The sequence below is a fragment of the Monodelphis domestica genome, chromosome 1 (genome assembly GCF_027887165.1).
Source record: "Monodelphis domestica isolate mMonDom1 chromosome 1, mMonDom1.pri, whole genome shotgun sequence".
Classification (NCBI taxonomy): Eukaryota; Metazoa; Chordata; class Mammalia; order Didelphimorphia; family Didelphidae; genus Monodelphis; species Monodelphis domestica.
The window spans coordinates 237,594,929-237,612,367 of record NC_077227.1 but is presented as its reverse complement, the minus strand read 5'-3'; the positions used below and the strand labels follow the sequence as shown (position 1 = coordinate 237,612,367).

Here is a 17,439-nt window from a genome sequence, read left to right as displayed (position 1 = left end):
AAAAGATTATATTTTGTCATGTGTTATTCCATAATTTCAGTCTTATTGATTTTAGAAAGACATATCCAATACCTTGAAAATATATAATTTAAAATTCCCTCTCCAAAATATTTTCATATCTTTTGTAACTGGATTTCTTCCTTTCCGCATTTGTTATATATTAATCTCTGCTTTTCTTATTGTTTCAAATTTCATGTTACTTTTTGATAATGGAATTTCTGGACTTTTGTTTTCTAGCTCTCTTTCTTTTCTCATCTATATACCCAAAGGAATATATATATATATATATATATATATATATATATATATATATATATATATAAGCAGTTGTGGCTCAGTGACCACTGAGCCTGAAATCAGGAAGACCTGAGTTCAAATCTAGCCTCAGACACTTCCTAGTCACATGACCCTCAGCATATCACCTAATTTTGATTGTCTAAGAAAAAAACGATCCATTGATCCATTGTAAAAGGAAATGTCAAACTACTCCAGTATCTTTGCCAAAAGAATCTCATGGATAGCTATGGTCCATGGAGTCACTAAGAATTAGACACAACTGAATGATTGAACAACAACAACACTCAATGAGTAGAAGAAGTGAGAGAGCCAGTATGATAGTGAAGAAAGAATATAAAGGTGATTCTATAAAATAGTTGTTTTGTTTTGTTTTTTAAAGAATTCTATAGAGCAGGGGTTCTTAATCTGGAATTTGTAAACATTTTTTTTAAATACTTACCTTCTGTCTTAGAATTGATACTAAGAAGTGCCTTACCATTCTTCTGTCTTGGAACCAATACATAGTATTGATTCTAAGGCAAAAGGTGAGGGTTTAAAAAAAAAAAGAAAAGAAGAAGAATGGTAAGGGCTAGGCAAATGGAGTTCAGTGACTTGCCCAGGGTCATACAACTTGGAATTATCTGAAGTCAAATTTGAATCCAGGACTTATTATCTCCAGACCTGGCTCTCTATTCATTGAGTCACCTACCTACCCTATCACAAGGTTTGCAAACATTTGATACCTATTTTTCAATATAATTGATTTCCCCTGTAATCCTATGTGTTTTATCTTATACAGTACTTATTATTAAAGTTTCCTCCTCCCATCTCCTGCTAATTTTTCTGGAAAAAATCAGTCTCCGTTGGAGAAGAGGAGAAGAAATTCTAGAGAACTTTATTTATGTCTCTAGGTATAAGCCACAAATGGACAGACCCATAAGGACACACATAACCAACATGGGTAACATAAACACATAAATGCACAGTCTATAGTAACTTTTTAAGTATTGCTGTAAGACCAGCCTGGGGTGCTTATTTGGGTTTATGAAGGTAAGAGATCAGTGATAAAGTATAACAACCTGTTTGGCAAGTTATAGCTCACATGAATCCTCCTTTTCCCCCAGGGGTATTCCTCAGATTGAAGTAACATTTGACAATGGCACAAATGTCATTCAGAATACTTTTTATGGGCATAAGAGCATAGACAAAAAGAATGAGATCATCATCGCCAATGACAAAAGTTGTCTGATCAAAGAAGACTTTGAGTATACAGTCTAGGAGGCTGAAAAATAAAAGGATAAAGATAAGAAGGAGAGAGATAAGATGCCATCCAAGAACTTTCTTAAATCTTACATTTTCAACATGAAGGCTACTGCAAAAGATGAGAAACTCCAAGGCAAAATTGGTTTGGAAGACAAACAGAAGATGCTTGACAAATGCAATGAAATAATCAATTGGCTAGATAAGAACCAGATTGCTGAGAAGGAAGAATTTGAGCATCAGAAGAAAGAAATGGAGGGCTATAATCTCATCATTATTAAGCTGTACCAGAGTGTAGGACGCATACCAAGAGGTTCAACTTCTGGTTCCCAGGGGGAGGAACAGCCCCATCTGGAGGTACTTCTTCCAAATCCACCATTGAAGAGACTGACTTAAATACACCAAAAGAAAGAACATTCCACAAAGCTTTCCAAAAATTAAAGAACTCCAATTTGCAGCCAAGGCAAAAACAGTTAAAAGTAGCATTTAAGCTACTGTGTAAATCTGGCATTCTAAATACTTGAATGTATGCAAAGAGAGGCTGATAGGTTGTTCTGTGGATAGAGAGCTGGGCCTGGAATCAGCCTCAAACACTTAGCTGTATGACCCTAGGCAAGCCCCATAAGCTCTATTTGCCTCAGTTTTTTCATCTGTAAAATGATCTGGAGAAGGAATGGCAAATCACTCTAGTATCTTTGCCAAGAAAATCCCAAGTGGGATCATGAAGAATCAAGACATACCTGAAATGACTGAATAAAAAAGAAAGGGGAAAAAAAAGGGAGAGAATTGAACATTGTACTTTATCAGTACTATAAACAAGTGGAAATACAATTATTGTTCTAAAGATTAAAATCTATTTAAAATTGGCACCATAAAAATTTGTAATTAAAATCTTACTGAGGAATTCATGTTTCACCAGACTGCTAAAGCAATCTGATACACCAAATAAATGAATGAATGAATGAATGAATGAATAAAAGTTGAGAAGCTGTCCCCTTAAGTAGAAGCATAAAAAGATAAGATATCGAAGTAATCTCATCCCCTTTCCCAACAGAAAAATGTCAAGGAATGTGCTGATAAGTCTTTAACAAGTGACTCTTGGGGGAAAAACAAAATGTGTGCAATACACTTTTAAGTTTAATCTGCATTTTAACATTTCTCCATCACTTCCTTGTGTCTCAACAAGATAATAAACCAAGCCCTGATTTGTAGAATTTTCAGTTTCCAAGGATATGGGTCCAAGCTAGCTCCAGTACAGTTCTGCATATGACCAGCATTGGGTAGCTTTTTCTTTTTTTTTTTTTTTAACATTTATGAACAACCCAAGCAAAAGCCTGTGTAAACAATAGAACTTGAGATATAGTGGAAAGAGAAGAAGACTGGGCTTAGAGGACTTGGGTTTGAATCCTGGCCCCTCTCTGAGCCTCCTTTTTTTCTGTCTCTAAAATAAAGGGATTTAAGGGGCACCTGGGTGACTCAGTGAATTGAGAACCAGGTGCAATACACAGTATTGGTTCTAAGATAGAAGGTAAGGGTTTTTAAAAAATAAACAAATAAAAATAATAAAATAAAATAAGGGGTTTCAGATTGAATTGCTTGTCAGCTCCAGGAGAGGGGAGGGATCACTTGACTTTGGAAAACTTATATGGAAGTTTGTTATTTAAATTAATTAATTAAAATAAAATAAAACAAAGGGGTTTGTCCTAGTCAGTCTCCAAGAATTCCAAATGCTGTGATCTCTATAAAACCAAGATTTGTTCTCCTCTTCCCAGGTGAATTCATAAACCACATGTCTCCTTGCTGAAAATTCAGGACAGAAGGTTGGGATGAATTAATCTTAGAAAGAGATAAGAAGCAAAATATCTGGAGTCTCCCTTAGCAACCACTGAGCACCTCAAGAATATGTACCCATCAACAGCATTTGAGCCACAACAACACATTACCTCTTGAAAGAGGTATTTGGAGCCTGTATTTGGAGGTCTTAAGAGATAAAGCCTCATTTAAGTAAATATCATTTAGATAAGCTTTCCACTCCCTCTTTTCTCTTTCCCACATATACTTGTCTAAATAGTGCATCCATCCTTTGGTACACTAAAGGTGTCCTTCTTTGACATTTGCTGAACCCTCTTTGCATACAGTCACAGCATCTCTCAGAGGGCTAACAAACCTGGGAGGAAAGAGCTAAGCATATAAAGGTAACAGATACATGGAACTGGAGTTTGAATGAACTTGTGGGCAAAACTAAAACCGGCATTGCCTTCTTCACATCTGGTGTCTTCCTACTTCCTTCCCAGCTATCAGAATTCCACTATTATTTGGAACCTCCAAGGTGCTAACCAATCCCAATCCCCTGGGAAGCTGCCCACAGAACTTATGTGGCTGTCTCAGTCCCATACCTAAGAACAGTGAATAAATGGGACTTCCCTGGTCGGCTGTGGTCGGCTGGGTGATGCCTGTTTCTGGATCAAGCTCATGATGAAAGCATTTTCTCTGGGCTTCTTGCCTGCTTTTGAGAACAACATATTTATGCCTTGATTTTGCCAGCTTGTTATCTATGCTAGATGCCCAGCTTATAATCAAAGTGTTCAAACTAGAAACAAAAGAATAAGAGAGATTGAATCTGGAGGTCTGATTCCTTGAGGGACCTCTGGGTCAAGTCATTTGGCTTCCTTGTTCCTCAGTTAGACCTAATGGAAAATTGAGTGGAGTTCCAGGAGGTGCCACAGTAAAAGCCAGAAACTCCATTTGAACTTTTAAGCTTCCCCCAGGTAAATAAATCACCTCAGTACAGATACACTTGGAAAACCGATTTGGCCACTTTGTCTGCTGAATATCACTTCAGAGGAAGAGAAAATGTTCACCTCACACACGTTGCATTAAAAAAGCATTAACTGTCTGAGGCCAGGATGAGGGAGCAGGAGAAATTTACAGTTAAGGATTAAGCCACTAATAGCTGAAATAAGAACCTGGCTTTATGTATCATCTTCGGAGCAAAGATCCCAGAGAGTTCGTATTTCAAATAAGTTCACCTCTCCCCACATACTTACCCATGGCAAGTCTTACGACTCTCCAACCATCACACTCAGCATGGGGCTCACCCCCGCTCTCCCAGGTGGTCCACGGCTGGCTCCTTACAGCACTCTTGTTTGTGATAGAGCTTAGTGCCTGTGCTCGTGTTTCTGATGCAAATGGATCATTTAATTAGAGGTTTAAAGGCATTTAAAAAGTCAAGGTGGCACAGCAAATCCAAAGTCAGCTTCAGAAAGGGAAAGACCAAGCAAGAGTCAAATCTTGATTCTGACATAAATCCGGCGGGCAACCCGGCAGCAAAGTCACTTCATTTCTCAGTGCTCCCCAGAGCCAGGCAACTATAGACATAGGGGAGAGAGGAAGAAGATTATTCTAATGATAGGGGACACCATTGGAATCAGAACCACAGGTTAAAAAAAGGATTTTTCAGAAATGTGACAGAGGCAGCTAGGCTGCACAGTCCTGGTGTTGGGAGGATTCGTGTTCAAATGTGGTCTTGGAATCTTCCTAGCTATGTGACCTTGAGCAAGTCATTAACTCCAGTTGCCAAGACCTCACAGTCATAGAATTGATATTAAGACCGAGGTAAAGTTTTTTTTTTTAATAACAATAATAGTAATAGGGATTTTTTAATAAAAAATTATTTAATGAGGGGACTTGTCAGCAAAAGCGAGAAACCCTGACAAAGTTTCTGTGAAGCAGCCAACTCTAAAAGAAAGTCTTGCATTAAGGGTTTGATCCTAGAAAAGACAACACCAAGTCAACTAAGGAGATACTATTTATTTTTTAAACTTTATTTTTAATTATATTTAGTCAATTTAGAACATTATTCCTTGGTTACAAGAATCATATTTTATCCCTCCCTTCCCTACCCGTACCTTTCCCATAGCACACATGGAATTCCACTGGTTATTACATGTATCCTTGATTAGAACCTATTTCCATGTAGTTGATGTTTGCATTGGGATGTTCATATAGAATTTATATCCCTAGTCATATCCCCCTAAATGAATGTAGTCAAGCAGTTGTTTTTCTTCTGTGTTTCTACCCCCACAGTTTTTCCTCTGAATGTGGATAGTGTTCTTTCTCATAGATCCCTCCAGGTTGTTCAGGATCACTGCATTTCCACTAATGGAGAAGTCCATTACATTCAATTGTACTACAGTGTATCAGTCTCTATGTATAATGTTCTCTGAATTCTGCTCCTTTCGCTCTGCATCAATTCCTGGAGGTCATTCCAGTTCACATGGAATTCCTCCAGTTCATTATTCCTTTGAGCACAATGGTATTCCTTCACCAACATATACCAAAACTTGTTCAGTCATTCCCCAATTGAAGGGCATCCCCTCATTTTCCAGTTTTTTGTCACCACAAAGAGCACAGCTATGAATATTCTTATACAAGTCCTTTTCCTCATTATCTCTTTTGTGTACAAACCCAGTAGTATTATGGCTGGATCAAAGGGCAGATAGTCTTTTAGCACCCTTTGGGCATAATTCCAAATTGCCCTTCAGAATGGTTGGATCAATTCACAACTCCACCAGCAATGCATTAATGTCCCAACTTTGCCACATGCTTTCCTACATTCATTACTTTCCATTGCTGTCATGTTAGCCAATCTGCTAGGTGTGAGGTGGTATCTCAGAGTTGTTTTGATTTGCATCTCTCTGATTATAAAAGATTTAGAACACTTTTTCATGTGCTTATTAATAGTTTGGATTTCTTTAACTGAAAATTGCCTATTCATGTCACTTGCCCATTTATCAATTCTCCAGTGGCCTGATTATTTTGTACAACTGATTTAACTCTTTATAAATTTGAGTAATTAGACCTTTTTCAAAGATTTTTCTAATGAAGATTGTTTCCCAATTTGTTACTTCCATTCTAATTTTAGATGCATTGGTTTTGTTTGTACAAAACATTTTTAATTTGATGTAATCAAAATTATTTATTTTACATTTTGTGATTTTTTTCTAACTCTTGCTTGGTTTTAAAATCTTTCCTTTCCCAAAGGTCTGACATGTATAGTATTCTGTGTTCACCTAATTTACTTATAGTTTCCTTCTTTATGTTCAAGACATTCACCCATTCTGAATTTATCTTGGTATAGGGTTTGAGATGTTGATCCAAAACTAATCTCTCCCCTACTGTCTTCCAATTTTCCCAGCAGTTTTTATAAAATAGTGGATATTGGTCCCAAAAGCTGGGATCTTTGAGCTTATCATAGAAAGTTTTGCTGAGGTCACTTACCCCAAGTCTATTCCACTGATCCTCCTTTCTGTCTCTTAGCCAGTATCAAATTGTTTTGATGACCACTGCTTTATAGTATAGCTAGAAATCTGGGAATGCAAGGCCACCATCCTTCGCATTTTTTTCATTATTTTCCTGGATATTCTTGATCCTTTGTTCTTCTAAATGAACTTTGTTATGCTTTTTTCTAATTTAGTAAAGTTTTTTGTAGTTCAATGGGTATGGCACTAAATAAGTAAATAAGTTGGGGTAGGATGATCATTTTTATTATGTTAGCTCATCCTACCCATGAGCAGTTAATGTTCTTCCAATTGTTTAGATCTAGTTTTAATTGGGTGGAAAGTGCCCTTAATAAACTTCCCTTTCTGCCCCCTCCCTTTGTGTTCCCTTCTTATTTTTTAGGGTCTGTTAAATTCCCTCCCCCCTCTCCTTCCCTCCCTTTTTGTACTCCCTGTCCCCCTAACCCCTTTAGTTTTCCCTTCTCACTTTCCCTGTAGGATAAGACAGAATTCAATATCCCAAGGGATCTAGATGCTCTTCCCTCTCAGAATTTATTTCATTGAGAGTAAGTTTTAAGTATTACCTATTAGCAAACTCTTCCTCTTCTTCCCCTCCCCTTCCCATGTGTCTCTTTATGTGATAAAGATTATCCTGTTTATTTTATTTCTTCAAGTATCTCTTGTTGCCATCTTCGATTCCCCCATCCCTTTTTCTGTTTCTGCATATCATCTTATACCACTTATTATGCCAATCTCTTCCTGTGAATGATTCCTCTAATTACCATAATAGTGAATATAATTTTTGAGAGTTACAAATAGCATTTTCCCATATACTAATATGAATAATTTGATCTTATTGAAGCCCTAAAAGAAGAAAGTTTGAATAAAAAAAACACTTTTTCTCCTTTTCCCTTTCTTATTTACCTTTTCATGTTTCTCTTGATCTTTGTGTTTGGATATCAAACTTTCCACTTGGTTCTGGTCTTTTCTTTAAAATACTTAGAAATCTTCTATTTTGTTGAATGCCCATACTTTCCCCTGGAAGTATATAGTCAGTTTTGATGGATAGGTGATCCTTAGTTGAAGACCCAATTCTCTTGCCTTTCTGAATATCATATTCCAAGCCTTGTGGTTCTTTAATGTGGAAGCTGCCAGATCTTGTATAATCCTGATTGGAGCTCCTTGATATCTGAATTTTCCTCTTTTTTGCTTCTTGCAAAATTTTCTCCTTAGCTTGGAAGCTCTTGAATTTGGCAATTACATTCCTGCGAGTTCTCTTTTGAGGATTTAGTGTGGAGGGTGTTCTATGAACTCTTTCAATGTCTATTTCCCCACCTTGTTCAAGAACATCAGGGCAGTATTTTTGGATAATTTCTTGTAGTATGATGTCAAGATTTCTGTTTATTTCTGGGTTTTCAGTTAGACCAATGATTCTCAGATTGTCTCTTTGTGCTCTGTTTTCCTGATCTGTCATCTTTTCAGTGAGATATTTTATGTTTTCTTCTATTTTGTCAGCCTTTTGACTTTGCTTTATTAATTCTTGCTGTTTTGCAAAGTCATTGCCTTCTATTTGCCTAACTGGACTTTAAGGACTGATTTTCTGCTATAATCTTTTGATTTTCCTTTTTGGTTTGGACTATCCTGCTTGTCATGGCTTTCAGCTATTTCTCCAATTTGGAGTTCTTGTCCTTTAAACTGTTATTTTCTTTTTGAACTATTTTTCACTTTTCTTGCCAGAAGGCTTCTATCTTTTTGATAAGCTCCAATTTAAATTCTTCAAAAGCTTGTGGACAATTTCCAATTTTTGGAAGGTTTTGATGCATTTATTCATATTTCCTCTTCTGTTTCCTCTGTATTCTGATTTTTTCTTCCATAAAAATTATCCAGGGTCAACCACTTCTTTTTTTTCTTGTTGTTCTGAAGTTGTTGTTCCTGGGCACTTTACTGTGGTGGTTTTTCCTTCCCTTTCCAGTTAGAAATCTGAGAGAGATGGGCAAGCTCTCTGTGTATGGAACTAAGGAGTATGGATTTTGGCTGAGGCCAGGTCTTGAGTCTCTGCAGCTTCCACTGTTTCCTGCCCCTGCCAGTGCCCATGGTCTGTGTTCCTCAGTCTTTTGGGGCCTCAGGACTAGCTGCTCTTAGGGGTAGATCCTTGGTCAGTAGATCAGTAGATCAGTCAGCTGCCAAGGACCCGGAGGGTCCCCTTGCTCACTCTCTGATTCTAGCACATGCTGGCTCTGACTCTGGCTCTGTAGGTGGGGTGGGGGAGAGTGGATCAGCTTGCATTTGGTGGGAGCTTTTACACCCCCTTATGGTGTGGAAATACCCAAATCCCACATACCTTCAATGCTGTGCCCTACTGTAAAGTTCCTTTGTTCATAGGAATTTGGGGGGGGGGTTGGCTTTTTGAGGTAGTCTGTTTCGGTATGTGGTGAAGATAGGAAGAGTCCTGCATCTAGACTGCCACCATGTTTACCAGGAAATTTGAGATCCTATTTATTTAGATGGCTCTTAGGTATGTGACTTAGAAAATACCATATGTAATCTAGGGAATTGCTCATGGGCTCAGAACTTTGGGTTTTACATATAATGGAGATTCACTGACTGGGTCCAAGAGGTCACTGTCTAGCTAAACAGATGCTGATTATATACAAGGAATTTCACTGGCCAAATTCAGATCCACAGAGCAAGTTTGCATATTGTTTTGCTGTATAACCTTCCCCTGTTTCTTTTGTCTGGAGTTGTTTCCATATGGTCTTTTCCATTAAACTGTGAACTCCTTGAGAGCAGAGAGTATTTTTTATCTTTCTTTGTAGCCCCAGAATCTAGTAGGATATCTGGCACATAGCTGCTCTAAGGGATATGTCATTGGTGGTCTCAGTCAGCTGCCAAGGACCCAGAGGTGCCCTCACTCACTCTAGAGGTGCCCCTCACTCACTCACTTATTCTAGCACATGCTGGCTCTGACTCTGGCTCTGTACGTGGGGTGGGGGAGGGTGGATAAGCTCGCATTTTGATGGAAGCTTTTTTACCACCTTATAGTGGTGGAAACACCACGTACCTTCAATGCTATGCCCTACTGTAGATTCCCTTCATTTATATGAATTTGTTACTTTTTTGGTCTTTTGAGGTAGTTTATATTGGTATGTGCTGAGAAGAGGAAGAGTCCTATGTCTATTCTGTCACCATGTTTACCCAGAAGACTTATTTATCATTTCTTATAGCATAGTAGTATTCTATCACCAACATGTATCATCCCAAGTGATGGATGTCCCCTCAAATTCCAATTCTTTGCCACTGAACACTTTTGTTTTTTTGAATTGAAAATTTTTATTTAATTAATTAATTTAGAATATTTTTCCATGATAACATGATTCATGTTCTTTCCCTCTCCTCCTCTTTTCTCCACCCTGTAGCCAACTCACAGTTCCACTGGGTTTTACTTGTGTCATTGATCAAGACCTATTTTCATATCATTGATATTTGCACTAGGGTGATCATTTAGAGTCGACATCCCCAATCATATCCCCTTCAACTCATGTGACCAACCAGTTGTTTTTCTTCTGTGTTTCTACTCCCATGGTTCTTTCTCTTGATGTGGATAGTGTTCTTTCTCATGAGTCCCTCAGAATTGCCCTGGATCATTACAATGCTGCTGGTAGAAAAGCCCATTGCATTCAGTTGGGCCACAGTGTATCAGTCTCTGTGTACAATGTTCTCCTGGTTCTTTGCCTTTCACTCTGCATCAATTCCTGGAGGAAATTCCAGTTCCCATGGAATTCCTTTATTCATTATTCCTTTCCCACAATAGTATTCCATCATCAACATGTAACCCAATTTGCTCAGCCATTTCCCAACTGATGGACGTCCCCTCAATTTCCAGTTCTTTGCCACTGAGCACTGTTCTTGATGATGATGAAGATATAAAATTGAAATACACGGACCTTATAGTCTAGGAGTTTAAGCTCTTTATACTAAATATCTATAACATACAGTATGACAAGTTCATTAAACAATTACAAAACAAAATGCTTTGCAGAGCATTGAAGTGAATGTTGAGGGAAAGAATTAGAGAAGCCTTCATGTAAAAGATAACATTTGAATAGGGCCAACTTTAAATATTAGGCAGGAATCCAGCAAATTAAGAACCTGAAGGATCATAGGGTTAAGTATATGGAGAGCTACAAAGCACCTTAGAGGTCATCTAGTATCCCCAAATTCCCTCTACCACGCTGAGAAAAGTGAGACTCATAGAGATTTTTAAATCCTTACCTTCCACCTTAGAATCAAAACTACCCAAGTAGTAAATGGTTCTTAGGTGTCTAGAGCTAGCTTTGGTGATTTCTGTGATGCTGCTAAATAGGAGAGCTGTAACTGAACTCCGGACCTCTGACTTCAAGGTTAGCATCCCTTCTGCATCACCATCTTGCTTCCAAGAGGGCATTCTGGGCAGAGAAAACAGCACGGGCAAAGGTACAGAGCCGGAGGGATGTGGGGTGCATCGGAGTATAGAGGACAACAATATACTTTGGCAAAGTGTATGTTTGAAGAGAGGAATAATGTGAGATGATGCTGGAAATGAAAGATGCCTCTTGGGTAACTTGAAGAGATAGTACAAACATTCCATTTCTTCCCTCAATTGAAGGTTATGCATTCATAATAACCTTTAAAGTGAAATGTTTCTAAAGGCTAAAATGGCATGTATAGAACTGCTCCCCAGGGTAGGAAGCTATCATGTGCTTTGAAATTTAATGAGCACCTAGAGTGCCCTCTGTCGGGATAAGGGAGCAGAGTTGTATTCCTCAGACTTGTAGCCTCTGGGCAGAAGCTCTGTGTTCTATTATTTTCTTCTGCCCTGAAAGTTGAACCACTTAGGGGTTGTGTGTATAATTGAAAGGTTGTTTCACTGGACCGAGAAGGGATGGAAGGCAGAGAAGCCACATGGCTTTGTTAAGGTCTCACTGCACTGCACTAACATCCATAAGATAATTAATACAAGGGAAACCATTCAGAAGATGGGGTTTGCATTCATAGGGCGATTGCTTATTTTTTTTTCTCGTTTACAGTCGGGCAGCTTGCTATTTGCGATCGTCATATGCCCAAGGTAGTAATCTAAAAGCGGCATGCAATACATAGCAGAAAACTATTCTGAAGAAATTTGCTCCTAGGCTGATGTATTTGTATTGACTTCACTAAAACCAATTGCAAATCTGTGTTACAGTGTTGGGGTTTTTTTTAAGTCACATATGGAAAATGCAAATGATTATAGAAAAGGGATGTTTATTCTGTGGAGGAAGGATGTCTTGCCAAATAAGAGGGTGGGATGAGAAAAGGACAGGAGTGATATACCAGCCATCCTTTAAGGATGGTTCTTCCTCCATCAGATCTTCCTGGTCCTCTTAGCTAGAAGACTTCTCTCCTTTTGAACTCTCATAGGATTTAGATTCCTCTACTTACTTATCATGTTATCCTTCTTTCTTTATGTTTGAATCTTTTCCAGTAGAATATGAGCTCCTCAAGCTCAGGAACTTTTTTCCCCCACCCTTGTCTTTATGTCCTTAGTACTTACCCTTTCAGAGACCAAGTGCTTACTAAATATAAGTTATTGGGCAGTTAAGGCAGTTAGTTGGTGCAGTAGATAGAGCACTGCCTTCATCTTCTTGAGTTTAAATCTGGTCTCAGACACTTACTAGCTGTGTGACCCTGAGCAAGTCATTTAGCCCTGTTTGCCTCAGTTTCCTCACTTGTAAAATGAACTGAAGAGGAAATGGCAAACTACTCCAGTATCTTGATTGAGAAGATCTCAAAAGAGGTCATGAAGAGTTGTGCATGGCTGAAAATTAAACAAGTTAATGTTATTTTCCCTAGGAAAATGCATGGTCCTAAAGGTATGCACTGTTTCATTTTTGTCCATTTTATTCCTTGAGCCTTGCATGTAGTAGGTACTTTATTTTTTCATGGTAGGTACTTTAATGGAATTGATAGAAAGTGCTTGATAAATATATATTGATGGATTAGTTGTTTCAACTACATACAAAGAAGGAGCTGTGGCAAAAAAACAGCCTTTCTCAAACTTTTCAGGATCAGTCAGTACCTCTTCACATTCTTAAACATTATTGAGGGCTCCAAAGAGCTTTTATTTAGGTAGATTATATATTTGGGTTCTTGGAAATTAAAGCTGATATACTTAGGAATATTTACTTACTAAGTAATGTGAAAATATAATAAACCTATTAACATGTTTTTTTTTAACCTTTACCTTCCATTTTAGAATTAATACTGTATACTGTTTTCAAAGCAGAAGAGTGGTAGGGCTAGTATCTAAGGCCAAATTTGAACCCAGAACTTTCCATCATTAAATTTGGCTTTTTTTTTTTAACCCTTCCCTTCTGTCTTAGAATCAATTGACTCTAAGGTAGAAGAGTGGTAAGGGCGAGGCAATGAGGATTAAGCTATTTGCCCAGGGTCACACTGCTAGAAAGTGTCTGAGGCAATTTGAACCTAGGAGCTCCCATCTCTGGACCTGGCTCTCAATCCACTGAGCTTCCATTTGTTCCAGTCCTTACATGTTAATATAACATTTTAAATGAAAAGTTACCATATGTCCTCAAACAAAATATATCGGTAAGAAAAGGGCATGGCTTTATGTATTTTCTTTTTTGGAAATCTGGCTCAATAGGAGACAACTTGATTCTTATATCTGCTTCTGCATTCAACCTCGTGTAAAATGTTAACTTGGTTGATATATATGAAGAAATTCTGGCCTTGCACAGATAATGTAGCTAGAAATAGGAAGACAATTTTAGCAGGCAAACACCATCTTAGTATTATCATGAAAATGGTTTTGTCCTTGTGGACTTCCTAAAAGGGTTTCAGGGACTCTGGGAGCCTAAGAACTACCCTTAGCGTTCCACCAGGATAGTGGATACTGAATTTAAGGTTATGTCAATGGAGAGATTTTTCTTATAGTTAGCTCTCCATCCCATGAAATCCTAAGTCAAGACCAAAAACAAAACAAAACAAACATAACGAACAAATGAGTTCACTCATATATGGGGGAAAGTTTTTATTGTCTTTTTCTCTGCTTGTTTTTGTTCCAGTTTTATGTAATATGAATATTTGGGCTGAGATCATTACCACCCTCTCCGTGACTTGTTTATTCAGCATACCTGGCACATTCTACTGGTCTTTATCAAGGAAGCAGTCCCAAGGTAACAATGGGAATATCTTCATTATTAACATAATAAGAAGGAGGCAGCCAGCTTGTAGAAATTGTGTCTGCATATTTCTGGAATCTGCCTTGTGTTATCTGCCTTCTGCTAATTAGACTCCAGCTAACAACAGCAGAGATTCTAAGAGGGAAAAGATCCACAGGATTATAGTAACATTTTATGACAGCCACTTAGGGATCTGCTTAGCTGTCTCAGCTGAGATTTCTGCCTGAGGTACCAGGTCAGAGAAAAACAACCCCGAACCAAAAAAAACCCGGGAGAAAAAAAAACCCCAACAACAACAAAAAAACTGTACTGCAAAGCTTCCATATGTTGCTTTGGAGAATGTGTGCCAAACCAACAGATGTGTACCTCTGGTAGGTGATTATACCTTACTGAATCCCACTTCTACCTCTCACCCATGCCCAAGATTATCATTTACTTGTTGGGGGTGTCTTAAAAAAGGCAGCCTGGAAGTGGAGGGAAAGAGGGTGACTAGAGATTGTGACCCCATCAAAATGGGACTTTTCTTCCCCAACATTCCTCTTCTTTACTGAGTTACAATAGCCTATGATTTTCTCGGCTATTGAAGGCTTCTTGAATAGTTGTTGGGGGCAGAGAAGCAGATGTTCCTGTGGAATAGAAATCTTCACATCATAGACCTGGGGCCTGGAACTCTTCTAGTATGCCCTTTCCTTTCAAGCTCTTGTGCAGTTACTTTTCTACTTGACTTCAAGTTCAGACTCCTGTCCTTTTCCTGCTGCCTGAAGTTAGAATCCCTTCTCCTTCCTTAGGTCCTGAGACTGTCATAATGGTCAAAGACTCAGCATATTAGAGCTAGAAGATAATAGAGATCCAAGGTCCATTATTACCAAACCACTATCTCCAGTCTGGATCATTGTGTACTTGCCCCAGGTAGGCCATTTACTGCCTCTTGCTTCAGAGCATCCACTCAGGTCTAAGAGTGAGGGAATAAGATGGAATTAATCAAGAACTTTTCGAGTTGTGGTGAGGGTATAGGAGAGGATGAAAGAAGCCATACTTCTGGCCCCTGGCAATGGAGCAAGATAAAGGGGGAAGGCAATCTCAAATATTCAATTCAACAAGTATAGTAATAAAAGATATTTTATAGCAATTTAAAGCATGCAAAGCGCTTTACAAATATTTCATTTAATTCTCATCTCAAAGCTTTATTATCTTAATTTTATAGATGAGGAAACTAAAGCAGTCAGATGAAGTGACCAGTCACACAGCTAACTAGGAAGTGAGTGAAGTTGGATTTGAACCTGGATCATCCTTGTTGAACTTCAGATCCAGCATAATCTTGCTGTATTTCCAGGCTATTGAACAAATATTGGTTAAGGACTTTCCGGGTTCATAACATCGAGCCAAGGGAATTCATTCCTGCCGTCAGGGAGCTTGCAACATAGGTGGTAGTGTGTGTGGGGTAGGGGAGAAACATGTTTCTAGACTACCATATCATCTCTCAAGTAACACCTTCTCCCAGCCATAATTTCCCTATGAACTTTGCCTCCACTGAATGCCCATAGCATTTCATTTGTAGCATTATTGTTACTTCTGTATTTTAGTTCCCCTTTTAGACTCAATCTTTCTTGGGACCAGAGATGGGAGTCTTATTTATCTTCAAGTACTCTCTATTTATCAAAGTATCAATGGATACTGGAGTCTACAGAGGGAAGCTCATTGGATTGTTTCTGTGTCACACATAGGGGGTAAGATGTGTGAGTATGAAAGGGATAAAGTAATTCTATTTTTTTTTCCTTTTTGGCCCTGACTATGATTTCAGAAATCCTTGGTGAACAAACTCTTTCCATTGCAGATTAGCTACTGTTCTACAAATTTAAAATTTTAGAGATTTGCCTAAGGGCTCATAAATTAACTGGCTTTCCCTGGGTCATTCAGCCAGTATATGTCAGAGGTAGGACTGGATCCCATTTTCTCCTTCACTTTTTGGCAACATCTATTGACTATTCCAAGTTGCTTCTCATTCTTAGACAAAGGAAAGATATTAAGGGAGACCTCTTAGCATATAGGACAAAAATCAGACAATGTATTCACATTCTAGCTTTGCTACTTGCTAAATGTGTGATTTCATCTTTCTGTTTTCAGGTACCTCAGTTGGAGTAGAAGACCTAGGAGGCCTTTTCTAGCTCTGGGGTCTCCTCAATCCCCATCTTAGATCCTGAATGAGTCTAGTTCTCATGAAAATCATGGGACTGATGGTCTTGTAGCACTCCTCAGCTCTCCTGATGGGTTGCTGACTCTCAGTGCTATCTGGAAAAAAGTACTATCCAGGTGGGGGGAAAGTTCGCCTTTCAATCCCCACTGCCCCCTGTCATTTTCTCCTTGTGAAAAACGCAATTGAAGGGCTTCTGTGATCTAACAAGTACTCTGTGAATCCCAGGGCTAAAATAGTTTCTCTGACAAGCTGGGATGAATGTTTGGTTTCAGAGCACAGTTGCATGTAAGGCATCAGCAATGATAAAAGGCTCTATTTCCGACAACAAGCAGTGGAATGGAAAACCAAAAAGAGAAGGAAAAAAAGAGAGTATCATAAAGGAGGCACTATAGCATGTCTGGCTCACTAATGTACAGCCATGTGCCTATTCTGTGAGGGAGCCAGGGCTCTCTTTCCAACCCCTCCTGGGAATGACTACAGTCATTGTTTGGATTCTATTTATGGCCCAAATCTGACTGCCTCGGCCTCCCAGTGGGGACTGGGAGGTAACTTTTTTTTATTTCCTCTCTTGACAAAATGGTTGTGGTACTTGGCAAGGTAAACAGGGGCTTCCCAGTCTGGCATTAAGAGTGGAAGGCTAAGGAGAAGTGAAGATGTCACAGAGAGCCACAGTGGGAGTGCGGTAGCTTCCATGCTGACAGGTCTATTCAGGGACAAAAATAATGGCTGTAGCCAGGACAAAGAAAATAATAACAATCATTTTAGGACCGAGGTGTATGGTAGGATTTTCTACCCTTTGGCCTATTTTTGGCTCACCGAAGAAGGTTCTTTCAGTGGATCCAGGTGGCTATTTAGAGCATCCTGTGGGGATGGAGAGTGGAGGGCAGTGTAATTGATGGGTATGGCCCCGATGCCTGCCCATCTTCATCTTTGCCTCAGAGGTTTCCTGTTCTTAAAAAAGAGAGAGAAAGAGAGAAAGGGGGTGGGGGAGAGAGAAACCTTTCAGTTCTGACAGTTATTTCCTTTATTTTTCACTGCCTTCCATTCCAATGAGGTCATATTTAAAACACATTACTGTCAATAGCAGGACAAAGACCACAGCAAATAATAGAAATGAATGCTTGCTTAAGAACAGGAAAGAGAAAAAGGATGATTTCCATGATTTACTTGTAACTCTGCTGCCTCTCCTAAACCTGACATTAATGGTGACACG

General features: G+C 38.7%; 1 long non-coding RNA gene and 1 pseudogene across 3 annotated transcripts in view; one reads left to right on the top strand and one right to left on the bottom strand.

Annotated features, from left to right (window-relative positions):
- Positions 1 to 1,233: 1,233 nt before the first annotated feature.
- On the top strand, positions 1,234 to 2,060 carry LOC103092038 (heat shock cognate 71 kDa protein-like; annotated as a pseudogene).
- An 11,808-nt stretch (positions 2,061 to 13,868) lies between these two features.
- LOC130456304 (uncharacterized) overlaps positions 13,869 to 17,439 on the bottom strand; it is a 127,407-nt gene continuing 123,836 nt past the window's right edge. For 2 of the 3 annotated variants that reach the window (XR_008914946.1, XR_008914948.1), the window contains exons 3-4: positions 17,043 to 17,177; positions 13,869 to 14,863 (exon numbers count right to left, since the gene is read on the bottom strand). This is a non-coding gene — a long non-coding RNA (uncharacterized LOC130456304). The remainder of the gene's footprint in view (positions 14,864 to 17,042; positions 17,178 to 17,439) is intronic. The other variant, XR_008914947.1, reaches the window with a different exon arrangement.